Source organism: Papilio polytes, unplaced genomic scaffold (assembly GCF_000836215.1).
Source record: "Papilio polytes unplaced genomic scaffold, Ppol_1.0 DF824102.1, whole genome shotgun sequence".
In the NCBI taxonomy this organism is placed as follows: domain Eukaryota; kingdom Metazoa; phylum Arthropoda; class Insecta; order Lepidoptera; family Papilionidae; genus Papilio; species Papilio polytes.
Window position 1 is genome coordinate 6,119,802 of NW_013525102.1, and position 13,717 is coordinate 6,133,518.

At 33.8% G+C, this 13,717-nt stretch overlaps 4 non-coding genes across 4 annotated transcripts; 3 read left to right on the forward strand and 1 right to left on the reverse strand.

The window, feature by feature from the left end:
- The first annotated feature begins 5,047 nt into the window (after positions 1 to 5,047).
- On the forward strand, positions 5,048 to 5,119 carry Trnaq-uug. The gene has a single exon. It is a non-coding gene; the product is annotated as a tRNA-Gln (tRNA).
- Positions 5,120 to 6,948: 1,829 nt separating this feature from the next.
- Trnaq-cug lies at positions 6,949 to 7,020 on the reverse strand. Its single transcript has one exon. It is a non-coding gene; the product is annotated as a tRNA-Gln (tRNA).
- Positions 7,021 to 9,612: 2,592 nt separating this feature from the next.
- Positions 9,613 to 9,684, forward strand: Trnaq-uug. The gene has a single exon. It is a non-coding gene; the product is annotated as a tRNA-Gln (tRNA).
- A 483-nt stretch (positions 9,685 to 10,167) lies between these two features.
- On the forward strand, positions 10,168 to 10,239 carry Trnaq-cug. Its single transcript has one exon. It is a non-coding gene; the product is annotated as a tRNA-Gln (tRNA).
- The last annotated feature ends 3,478 nt before the right edge of the window (positions 10,240 to 13,717 follow it).

Sequence of the window (13,717 nt, forward strand, 5' to 3'; positions counted from 1 at the left end):
ACCTCTGGTTCAGGATATCCTACGTTAGAATGCCTTTTCATATGTAAACCGGATCTTCTAACCTTTATTAAATCAAGGGTATGCTGTGTATAGCATCGTCACATGTGTACTTAACAATTTGATAGGCTTTAAATATTCGAAATATTCTTTACTCTATGGTTGTCAAAATAACTCAATGATCTATTCTGAAAACTATCCAAAGATTATAACCACAGAGTATTAAACAAAATTGCTATGTCTATCTATAGATCTTAAAAACTATGCTTCAAATTTTGATGCAGTTGTTTTTAATAGATAGAGTGTTTTATTAGAAAGGTGTGAAATATAGAGAAATACTGATAATTTTTAAGGTTTCTAATGTGATGGAAATAAACACATTTTCGATTACCTTGGAGTCGTGCGAAACCGGAGCTCATACTTCCAAGTGTTTTAAACTACTTTTCGCCCGCGACTCCGTCCGCGTGAAATTGAAAAAAACAAAAGTGAGTAGCCTATTTGTTCTTTGAGACTATCCTCTACATCTACGCAAAATTTCATCGAGACCTGGTCAGCCGTTTAGGCTACAATCTCTAACAAACATCCATCCATCTAAACTTTCGCATTTATAATATTAGTAGTTAGTAAGATAAGATTGTTGAGTTACTTTCTAAACGAATGGAATATTGGTTGGTTATTTTACGATATTTAATATAGGCCAATGTTTATATTGTAACTGTAGTATGAGTAATTAGTATGTTATTGTAGGAATGCCTTACAAACTGTGTCGGTCAAATTCCACCTAAACAGTCATTATGCAAACACAAAACTTACCTTAGTCACTTACCTAAGGATACCATAAGAACTTATCATGTACTGACGTATGAAGATAAGATGTGGCGTGATAGTATATTTACTTAATAGGTAGCGTTGCCAAAAAAATAACTTAAAGCAGACACTTATTTAATGTATATTTCACGAACTGAAATGAGTGTTTTTTTTTTGTGAAAATAAAACACAATAATTAATAGGAAAGTAAAAAACATTTCATTCAAAGTATACGCCATTGTTTTCTACACATTTTGACCACCTTTTCACAGACGTCATAGCAAACAAAAAAAAATATGGCCTCGTTCAAAACAAATATACCCTATCGAGACATTTGTATCTGGACGCTCACTTCATACCTACCGGTATACCGGCACCTGGTAAATTTAAGTGCGATCAAAGCTTCTTTCTGTAATAATTAATGTCTTTATGTATAAAATTCGGTTTTAATAATTTTTTTCGTAGAAAATTCCCAAGACTTTATTATATTTGTGGTTTTCCCTTTTTAAATATAGGTAGAGTTTTCTAACTATAGATAATGATTCGATGTTTTTTTGTTAGAAAACGAAACCGATAACATAAGTATTAGATAAGTTTGCGTATTAAAAACCCTCCTTTGAATGCCTCTTTTATCTTCGACTTAACCTTTGAGTAACACAACTAAACTATCGCACAACTTTTGTGCGATAGTGTTTCGCAGCCTATTCAACTGTTTAGTTGCACAACTAAAAAAAGCTCATAAGAATCAAAGCGAGACTAAATTGTGCGATAGTTTAATTTCAGGTGTGCGCATGCTCATAACGTTTTTAATAATTTAACGCTGGCGTCCAGAAATACGCTGTTTATTAATAGTTCCTAAACATAAGTAATAATAAAATATAGCCTATGTTACTCACAGATAAATTACCTTTCTGATGGTGAAAGAATTTTTAAAATCGGCCCACTAGTTTTTGAGTTATTTCAATACATACAAAAATACAAATCTTCCCTCTTTATACTATTAGTATAGGTATAGTTATACATTTAACAGGACTTTGTTAATGAGATAACTTGTAGTGTTAATCATCACAATCCTTTCTGTAAAAGGTTAACATATCAGTGAAATCCGCCGTCGTTACACATGTATCACAATATTGCCGTCCCACTAATTATTATTAAACAAACAGAGACAGCAATACAAAAGTGTAATTACGTACTTGACATTAGTGTGCCTTCCTTTGTTTTGATCGATTTAGTAAAAAGTATTAACGGATGTCTTTACCCTGCCTAATCCTAAATCTGCTTATTGTCTTATCGAGATAAGCATGCACTTTATTGGTACAATTATTGCTACTGTAGCCGTAATAATTTAAATATGATGTGTTAACTATATACAAAATTTGAGTCAACAGTTAATCTTTGACATTGAGTAAAACCATAGGCTAGTGTTACCAGAATGGACACATCGTACCTCCGAAGTTTACACTGCTATCGGTCAGGTAATAATTGTGATGTATAATCAGTATACAATATCTGATCGTTATAATTTATTATGTAAAGAACCTGTTATCTTTGTTGTGTAATATTACGCATAATGACTAAGCAGTTATTGTAGCTCGGCCTTCCCAAATAACACGATTGCGTCCGGATTGATGCAAACAGGATTTGTTTTGATACATGAATTTCGTAAACATTTTAATGTTAAATATTTTTACTATTTATGCTGGGTTGCTGAATTTTCCACTTATTTTATCATTACCTATAGATAGATTAGTGTTAGCTTGAACTAAGTTTCAATAGAATAAAACTCAAGTCGTAGTTCGAAAACGCATTTCATGAAGCTATGGAACCTTAAACACTAACGAGTGGTTAAAGGTAGCTCGGAAATTGGCCATAAGTATTGTAATTATTGGTCAACGCTTTGCTTATATTAGTACAGAAATTACAGACTTTTTTTAAATGATAGGAGGGCAAACTCCGAAGTTCTTAATGAAATTTACAGAGGAACCGCACATAGTTGCTTATTGTAAAGGGTAATTCGATCTTAAATATGACGAAATGTTAAGTCATTAAAACTTTCTTTAGACATTTTACTATATTAATTAGAACACATGACTCATCTCGCGACATGTCTCACGAAGGACTTTCGACGTGTTCGAAACTGGCTGCCATCGAATGTGTAACGTGAAGTAAGTCGTATTTTCGAATTTCGTATTTCGAAGAATATGTCGAAATATCTTTCTCTATAGCACATATGCAACTTATAAAATCAATATTTATATCTTTCCTACAAACACATCTTCTTGAAACATTATGGCGACAAGCCAAATAACAAGAAACGTATATAACATTAGTGTTTTTTTGTTTTCAAATCATTATCACGATTGTATAAAAGCAAAAGGCGGAAGAGATCGTTTACGCCAACACGATCTTTGAGCGTTAGATTATAATCAGCTGACAATCGCCTCGTGGTCGCAATTACGCGGGAATCACCTGCGGGGATTATTTACTTTTTGCCGACATTAAAATAAACATTTTTATTATGTTTTTGTCGTGTTAGCGTTAATTGCAGCAGAATATAATGAATGTAAGAAATGAGTATGTGAATCTGCCAACAATGCTTTAAAATAATCTGTTAATAAGTGTAGGTACTTACGGACGTTAGTAGAGTAAAGATATATCTAGAAAAAAATGCAATCAAGAGATGCCTGAAATGACGGATGAGTTATGTGGAAGACAAAATCTTGCTGATCTGACCCTATGGGAGTAGGATAAGGGGGGAAAAGATGAGGTACCTACTGTACTAGGGTTGCCAAACGAAAATAATAATTTTCGGGACCAAGTCGAGGCTTCTGAAGAGGAAAAATGGTAAGTGTCTTTTGCATTCCATAATGTACAAAATGTCTTTAGTAACAAGTTAGTGACAAAAATAAGACGAAATGTATTAAATAAAAGAAAAAGGGAAAGAGGAAATTAACGGTTTCTTTTCTGAAAAACTTCGTACCGTACATAAGTGTGTTGTTTAGTAAAACAGCGTCATATTAGCAAACAAATCTCTTGTAACAGTAGAACCAATTAGACACTTTTATTATATAACGTAACTTCTACCGGGGAAGTACCTCGGCTTCTTACTACCGGTTAAATCTGTGTTGTTTAAAAATTCGTTGCTCTTTTACCTGAATTAAGAGGTTAATGTTTTTGAGAGTACGAAACTTATTTGTTTTTTATGTTCTGTGATTCGTGGAAAAACTTGGTTCTTTATATTTATACTGTAATACACGAAAAAATATTGTGGATAAAATTTGGTGAAAGTACTGAATAATAGCTATTTGAATTTGGTAAAGTCTCTACCACTGGTTACTATGAAAATCACTTTAATCCTACCTGAGAAATGATTTTATATCATACTAATGTTATAAATGCGAAAGTTTAGATGGATGATTGTTAGAGTTTGTAGCCTACAATGCTATAGGGATCTGGACGAAATTTGACAAACATGTGGAGCATTAACTCGAAGAACACATAGGCTACTTTTTTAACTACACGCGGACGCAGTTGCGGGCAAAAGCATGTTTCAGTATATATTAGTTTGAACATACTTATGCCTAGTTTAGACTATTCCTGTCCATTGATCATTTTGCTCTAGATTACAATTGGAAAAAGTTAAACCCATACTGAAACTTTACGTCTTTATAAATGACTAGCTGTTGCTCGCGACTTCATCTGCGTGAAATAAAAAATAATAAAACAAAGCCTATATTACTCAGTGAGAACGTAGCTTTTTAATGATGAAAGAATTTTGGAAATCGGTCTAGTAGATTTTGAGTTTTTTCAATACAAAAATACAAATCTTTGCTCTATATTATATAGCTATAGATATATTGTAATAAATACTGATATAAGATACGTTTATTCAGTAACGTGGCCTTGTTTATAAATATAAAAGAATAACCAAATACATTGACCTCCAAATATCATGACTTTAAGTGCGACACGGGGTCATTACAATTTAGCCAAATAAAGATTCTGCACAGTTCATTGAAACTGTTTTAAACTTGTTAAACGTTTGAGACAAGGTCATTAACTTCTTGCTAAAATTAGAGGCTTTTGCTTGTTACATATGGTAAGGTTAATAATAATTAAATAAATTAATTGTCAAGAAGACAATTTATCTCTAGTTTTTGTTTTACAATTATTGAAAGAATTATGTAAAGACATTTTTTTAATAATTCAACAGATCAGAAATTTCGACTCGGCAGTCAGAGGTTCCATGGTGTAATGGTTAGCACTCTGGACTTTGAATCCAGCGATCCGAGTTCAAATCTCGGTGGAACCTGAGAAGGAATTCTTTTTGTTTTTTTTTTTTTTGCTTATTTACGTCTTTAAGATTTGTTAAAAGCTTAATTTAATTTCAATTAAAAGTTTAAACAATTTTTCAATAAAAACTTTAAACGTAACTAAAACATTTTACAAGTGAAAAACTTAGTACACAAAGCAAGTATAGCAAGTGAACACCGATAGATGGCAGTGTAACTAAAATATTTTTTTATCTGAAATATACTCAAAATTAAACATACGAATAGAAAATACATTCGTTTAGAGACATGTACTTTAATTAAAAAAAAACATGAGTCTTTACGGGGTAAGATAATTTGTGATGAAACATCATACTTGTACTGTTTGAAATATGGCGTGATTCGATTGCTATTTAAAATAAGTAGGAGCGTGGTTTAAAATTGGATTATAAAAAGTGTAATTATGTCAGTTATTATTATCATGTCGTTGTAATGTTTTTATGCAAGGCATACTAATCACTTTAATTAATAATAATCTATCATTTATAATCCACTAACGATGTTAGGTAATCGTAAGAGATCTATGACAGGCTAAACTGCAATTAGCCATTCAACATTATGCATTGTAAATTAAAGATACCTACGAGTATATCTAAAACTCGTACTTCGTTTTAACTAATAATTGAGTGCAAGAATCTAATCATTTTCTCTTCTTACTCAATCTGTCTTTATCTTATTTTGTATTGCTTGAATAATGTTGGCCAGCACTGCAAGATGTTTGTAAAAAAGTTTGTAGTTTTAAAAATATTTACGAATCGTAGTTTAAGAAACATAAATGACCTACTGGTCTCATTCCAACCAAAAATATAATTTGACATAATGACACAAATGCCCTTAACAATAAATCGAATGACACCGCCCGTATTAGATAACCCTAACACGCCGCACGCCAGGTGACATAGAAAGCCTCGCCTGGCCTCCAGGGTCCCGTAGTTTTTAATGAAAAAGCATCAAATACCGTAATTGACGAGCGCGCCCGTATTTCCCGCCCGCCTTTTGGGACGTACAATTTATTAATCAGAAATAATAATTCACAGGTAATGCCCTTTCGGTGCGCGTGTGCCCGCCGCCGATAGCCATCGTAATCGGAAGGGTTGCCGCCCACTCACACTGTTTTTCGTTTATGTTAATCTTTTAATTATATTTCTAAAATTAATCTTTAATGTTACTCATTTAATTTTCTATGAGTCTTGTAGATTTTTTAGTACTTTTCTAAGATTTTAAAAATTTTATACTTTAAATTTTTGGTGAATTCTATTTTTATACATTAGCTATGCCTTGAATACTTACGCCTGTGACTAAATTAGATAGTTTTACAGGTGGACATTGATGGACTAATAAAGCTTAAATTTAAATCGACATGAACAAATTACAAGTTCCATTAATATTAAAAGTTAACGAACATCTAAGTTAAACTCAGATTATGGATTGGTGAAACCGTACCTTCCACGTAGATTTCGAGCAGTAAAACACGCGACCTCAAATCCCATGGCGGCGAGGTAGCGAAAGAGTTGACGGTTTTTTTAATTACACTAATCAGTTAATTCATTAAGGCGCGGCACTGACTGCGATGCGACCTGCCCACGAAAATACCAAACCCAATTATAGATTCAAAAGAAACTTAATACGTAGAATAAATGCAGATACTTTTTGCAATTGTTATTATTAAATTTGCGACTATTTTAAATTCAGCAGTCCACAGAGTTTAAATTTTGTGTTTAATCTGAAAAATAAAAGCCTCAAACATTAACATTCATTTTTTTCATTTTAGAGGGATGTTTAATAGATAAAAATCAGGTAGCAAAAAGACAGGTTCCACCGAGATTTGAACTCGGATCGCTGGATTCAGAGTCCAGAGTGCTAACCATTACACCATGGAACCGCTGCGTAGAATGTCAAAAATACAGTATAGTAGTCTAAAGGCTAGTTAAAATTATTGCAATGCTTTTTTTAAATCTGTTTCGTACTAAATGTTGTTGCAAATTACTGTTTTCATACTGTATTGATATTTCAAGATTTTTAATTCTGACATATTTGAATTGTGTGTTTATTTGACGCTTTTGTTGTAAATTATGTATTATTAACACTATTACTTTGATTGTTACATTTAAAAGTTGCCAGTCAACCCTTTCTCGTATAAAATGACAGCTGTCAAATGTCCAACAGATAACTAAAATGGACGGACTCGTTCGAACGCGCGTCGTATGTCAAAACGGAACGTAAATTTAGCGAGAGTGCCGAAGAAGCTGTCCCGAGGCGCATTCGCGTTTATCCCACATTGTAACTCGATAAGATATTTATTGGCGGGAAACATTTGAAAATGGAATGACTCCTCGGCGGTTACTCGGCATCGCCGCAACGCTCACGTCTCCCGGCATTCTACATTTTTATTTTATCAATATTTAATGCGATGGCCAGAGGACGTTATAGTTCCACAAGGTACGATCATACAAGGATCTATCTTAAGATATCTTGCTTATTAAAATAAATACAAGTTAGTATAAATAGTGGAAAATCGTATGTAATGTTTTAAGTCATTAAATTTTTCTCTTACATTCTCTTGCAAACATTGTATATATTTTGTGGTGTATTAAAATCACCCACACATATAACTAAAGTGACGAAAAAAAGAGCTCCTTGGACCGACAAAACCATTACTATTGTTAAATCTTAGAGCTATAAATTAACAAGAAAGGAGGGTTATTTAAAAAAACATAAAAATATTTTCAGATTTATCCGCACCAATGTATCTCGTGTATATTTCGATATCAAGATATGTCCCGCATATATGAGCATACAATTTTTGTAACGGACAGCAGTGAGCAGTTTAAAACAACTTCTAAGTAGATACAGTACATTTAATATGAACCTTATTTGTGTATTTAGAAACAGGATTTAGAGGTTGGAGACAAACGAGCTCGTTTAAAATTAACAAAATAATATCTCATTACCATTAACTAGATAGAACTAGTTTGTCTTTATTAATATTCAGAAACTATTTCTAGTCAGTAGAAAAAATACTCTATCCACTGTCGTGGTCGAATGTACTTTTTTTAATAAAAAAAATATAAAAAAGCGAAACCAATAGAGGGAGCGGTACGAACAATGCAAATCAGTCAAGGGGTTGACGCGGCGGCGCGTCGACACCCGACAAGTATTTACGACCGACGGATGAAAAAAGTTTTCAAACTACCCACTCCTCATTTCAGACGTAATCTACGACGCGAACGACAAATGGTCTTCGGACCTGACTGCGCTCTCTTATTTCACTTTTTTCTGCAACGCCGTTATTTGTTTTTTTCTTTCTGGCCAATGTTGAGTTTTTCTTTTTCTTAATTTATTCGGTTGCTTTTATTTCGGGTACATTTGCTCTATTGTTATTAATCTCTTTTGTTGCCAGTATTTTAATTATTTTATGAAATGTATAGAAAAGTGAATTTTCTAATTTTTATTTGTTATTAATTAACCTAGATATTACCTTAACAATTTTATTGACCATGTCATTATTATATGACATGAGATGTCCTAGCTTAATTGGAGGTAAAGTGTTTTCTGTTTTATTGTAAACATACCACAAGAAGAGTTACACCGCAAAGGTGATCTCCCAATCAAACCCTCACCCTAGCGTAGTAGTCGAGACAATTTGTCCGAGGACAGTCAACGAGAAGACGATTTGTTCCACCGTCGCGATATTGCGCCGTAAGACTGATGGTTCGCAAACAACTCGTGCCCTTTTAATAAAATATTCACGCCGCAGTTACTTGAAGGGCTGTAGAGACATGATTCTTAAGTTTAAATAACATGGACATGACTGTTGCAAACTCTATGAAAATTGCAGTGGAATATTGTCAACTTCTTGTCTGGTCTAGTTCATTCGCCTTCTTGATTTGTTAATAGCAACTAATACAGGTAATTATTTACTGACACCATGACAAGTGGAGTACGTTTGCGTCGCCGTAAGAGAACGGCGCGGTTGGAGACCGCCCAGGGCGTCTGTCAGAAAGGAGCTCTAATCTGCGAATTACTCTCACATAACTCTCTTAAACTCCCTTAATTAGTCATGGCAAATTCTTACCTCGAAATGTATATGGACGTCTTAAACAAACTAATATTATAAATGTGAAAGATGTTTTACAGATTTTGTAGCCCAAAGTGCTAAACGGATTTCGATGAAATTTGGCTGAAGTGTAGAGGGTATACTAAAATACACGTAGAGTCACTGTTGTTTTTTTTTTAATTTCACTTGGATGGACTTCGGGTAAAAGCTAGTAAAAGTTCTAGCCTATCTTAGGCCTTTAAAGGTGATGAAAAACAGAGATATCGAGAAAGGTTATCATATGGAAACAGTACACATTGTTAACACCTTTCACTTTATTGGGGTCTAATATTATATCACACATTTCAAATACGTATGCAGAACGTAGCCCCTACTACTAACTACGTATGAAGTAAGTATACCTTTCACTTAGTATACGGTTCCATGGTGTAATGGTTAGCACTCTGGACTTTGAATCCAGCGATCCGAGTTCAAATCTCGGTGGAACCTGTTATTTTACAAAAAATTAAGTAGTACAAACTACATGAGTAGTTTTTTTTATAATATATTCTTCTTTACTAGCCTAATACATGTTGGTTTATGTGACACAACCTATTAGATTAACTCCTTATCTGTCAATATTAAAAACTTATATCTAGAACGTAGTTCATTCATTTTTAATTTTTTACCAATTTTTCATTACATTTTATCATTGTTTCTTTTACCGTCATCCAATCTCCGGTCTGCCTAATTTTTAAATTACACGTTCTAATTTTAAAAATTCGCCAAAGAATAAATAATGAAAAAGAAAAGAATACAAAGATTAGGAAACACAAATCCTACATATCTTGGAAAAGGATAATTTCTGACTATTTTAGTATCGAAAATGTTTAATCCCTAATAAATTTTTTCATTATTGTAACGTCTTCGGAAGACACTTCGACTATTTTAATCCGGTGATTCCAATAGTTGCTTTCTTCCTTCCCTTTGAGCGGTTCCATGGTGTAATGGTTAGCACTCTGGACTCTGAATCCAGCGATCCGAGTTCAAATCTCGGTGGAACCTGTTATTTTGTTGTTTATTATTAAAAACCTGTTCATCCACTAATTACGTAAATTAAAAAAAATATTTTGACCAACAATCATTATGAAACACTTATTTTTATCACATTATAATTTATTTCAGTACAGAATTTGCTACAAAATAGTTTTAACGCTGAGAAGCATAACATCATACTCCTGGGAAATTTGCATATACTCGTATATTGGAGGTGTTCGACGCAGCGCTGTCACTCCGGGAGATGAAACCTTCCCATCCAATACATCTGCTGCGAAAATCTTAATCTAATACGTTGCGACAGCGAATGATTTATACGTGGAACCGATCCGTTGATCAGTAGCGCTAAAATGTTGCATTACATCGATATACTATTTTTTTTATATTTATTAGAAAAAGACATCAAAAAGTCAATTACAAAAATGGTTACTAATGATATTGACTGTACCCTAGATCTATAAGATTTAATACTTTCACAAAGTTCTTTTTAAGCTGGACTGTATATTGTAATGAAGTACTGCAATTTAAGAAACCAGTAAAATACACATTCTTCCATAAAATTATAACCAAAAAATTATAATAATTACATTTTATACATTATTTTATACAAACTAACAATCTCATAATGACACGAATCACTCATAAATTGACATTAAAAGTAAACTAACAGTAGTGTACTAAAAACTAGTTGTGTATTAAGGGGTACAGTGAGCGACATTTTAGCCCACCAGTCCGGTCTGCAATACACTCAACTGGCTCACACCTGAGCGCAATCACATTATGTGTCGCGCGGGTATGAAAGGATTTTTTATCACATATACCATAGCAGAGACCTTATCTTTTGGCTTTTTAGAAATTACTAACAGTATTTTTGATATAGACCATAACTACTACAAATGGTTAAGAGAAAAACCAGGGCAATAGTGAAATCGGAAGAAATTAATTCGAAAGATGGCAACTTGGTAGAGCCCGCTTTAACATCTTCGCACGAATGGGTCGGCTCGCCCGGTGTGACCCACCACACTGAAAATAGGCGTGAAGTGGAAGCAATTCCGCGTTTTGTCTGTTGAGTGTGGTGCCGGAGGCCTAATTTTAGTCCCTTTCCCATTCCACCCTTTTTTTAAGAGGAAGGGATGGAAAGGAAAAGTGGATTTGACGGTGGAGATGACGCATAGATCGTTTAGTTAATTTCAATCCTGGTATATGCTCTTAATCAAGTGACAATCGTGAACCGGCGTATATTTCATGTGGTCTACATTTGAGTTATAGGCAGAGCGGAGTTCAATTAACAAAGACCCGTTATTAATGGCGTAATGTCGGATCCCGTGCGATACGCAATCTCCGGTAATTCCCGCCAAATGCTCAGTGTTACCAGGTAACGTTGATTGGAAAATTAATTAGCAAATGTAGATAAAAATTAAATTCTTTGCATATTTCGTTTTTAATTTTAAAGATGTAAATTATCCCTGTATTTCGAATAGTAAATGATTCTTATAGCATGTTTTTTTTACAAATTCTCTCACAGTAATGTCTGTTTAAAAATACCAACACGATACGATCTCAAAACATTTTTTGAAAATCCTGATTTGCTTTAAACAAATTAATTGTTTATGTTTAGTATAAATTATCCTTGCAACTGGCAACACTGGCACCCTCTCCTGGCAGGCAAGGCACGCACTAATTACCGACGAGAATTCGATGCAATAAATCACGGACATAATATAACTGCGCGCCGGCCGTCGCCGCGCAGGAATGCCCGCCCCAAATCCACTCCACTTCGGACTGGACCTCTATAATTTGAATTTCGAACTGACTATGAATAAAATAACATATCGCTCTCTATCACGACTTTGTCCAAGATAATTAGACAAAATTAGATTACAGTTAAAAATGTTTTTTTTTTAAATTCCATATCGGTAGGCGGGACAAGGAAGCGGTTACCTAAATTTACCGAAAAAGCGAAGCGACCGCTGTCCAAAGACATCTGCTATTGCAGACAAGTTGCCTAACAATAATAGAAGATACGCACTTAAAGAGGATATTTTCCTCTCCTATGCGTCTCTCCGCCGTTAAATCCACTTTTCACTAAATCCATCATATAAAATTGCAGTTTAAAAAAATGTATAATGTTAGGCATTTTAAATTTCAATTTAATTCCGCCCTAGTTCTTAGATGGGAACAGAGGAACCATTCTAAATTCAAATAATCACGCGTTTGGACCCGTTAGCACATACCCGCGGCTGCCTCCCTACGGGTTATTTATGAACAGTCACTGAGCTATGTAATAATCTGAGGCGGGATTTAATTTGTCGGACTGATTTCACACTAGGGTGCGAAAGAGGAGGGCTCATATATTCGCAGCTTAGATAGAAAAGGACAGATAACAGGCAGTTGGAATCGTTAGCGGTTTCAGCAGTCCGTAATCAGGGTGACCAATTCAATGTTATTTTATCGGAAAATGCTGTTTACATGCAAACTTCTTTTATCCCTTGTTTTAGAGATTGTTTTTTAAAAATTTAAAAAGATTAAAAACATTACATCAAACGAAATATTTTCAGCTATTTGTAAAATATTTTTTGAAATCCTTCTATAATATTAATGCTTTGATGACGTCCATTGTCAAACTATTCTACTACGCATTTCGACTTTCTCTTAACAAACGCAATGTCCAGTATTTACATTTGTAAGGCAATATGGTCACCCTAGTCGACCGTAATGAAAATCGGCGATGCGCATTCATTCTCTCGGTTTTTTCTCTGGTGAAGTAAATAAAATAGGATTTGTTTGTGCACAGATCTTTGGTTTTACTTAAATGTATCTGTTTTTTACCTTTTTTTCTATAGATTTATCTGTGTTTAGATCTAGCGTGCTAAAAGTGTTTAAAAGTTTCGTAATAGTAATACAGTTACTTATTTTCAATTATTATTATTATTAATTACAATGATTATGTGATCTTTACATTTAGTAATATCGTTACACTAACTGGCCACATCGACTCCTTTCGGAATTAAAAAATCTTTTTAGTAGCCTAAATGTTCTTCTAGACTTTTCTACATGTAAAATTCAGTGAGAATTAAGCTTTTCTGGAGATACTTAGACTATAGCTATAAGATGCTTCTCATCTTACTAGATGTAACATGTAAAACATAGTTTTAGCTACCTAGTGTGAGCTCCCGAACATTTTTACACGGCATGTAATGTACGAAATAACACTATTTAACTACGTCGTGGTCTTTGACTTCAAAAATCAACCAAAAAAATGGGACCCACCTGCAAGCCTTTCGGATAAAAATGAATTATCAAAATCGATCCACTAGCGGCGGACTTATGAAGTAACACACATAAAAAAAAATAAAAAAAAAACATACAGACGAATTGAGTACCTCCTTCTTTTGGGAAGTCGGTCAATAAAAGACGGGCGTTAGGTTCGACATGTATAATCCGACTAAAGTCAATGCACACAATTGCGTCGTATAACCCGACCAGA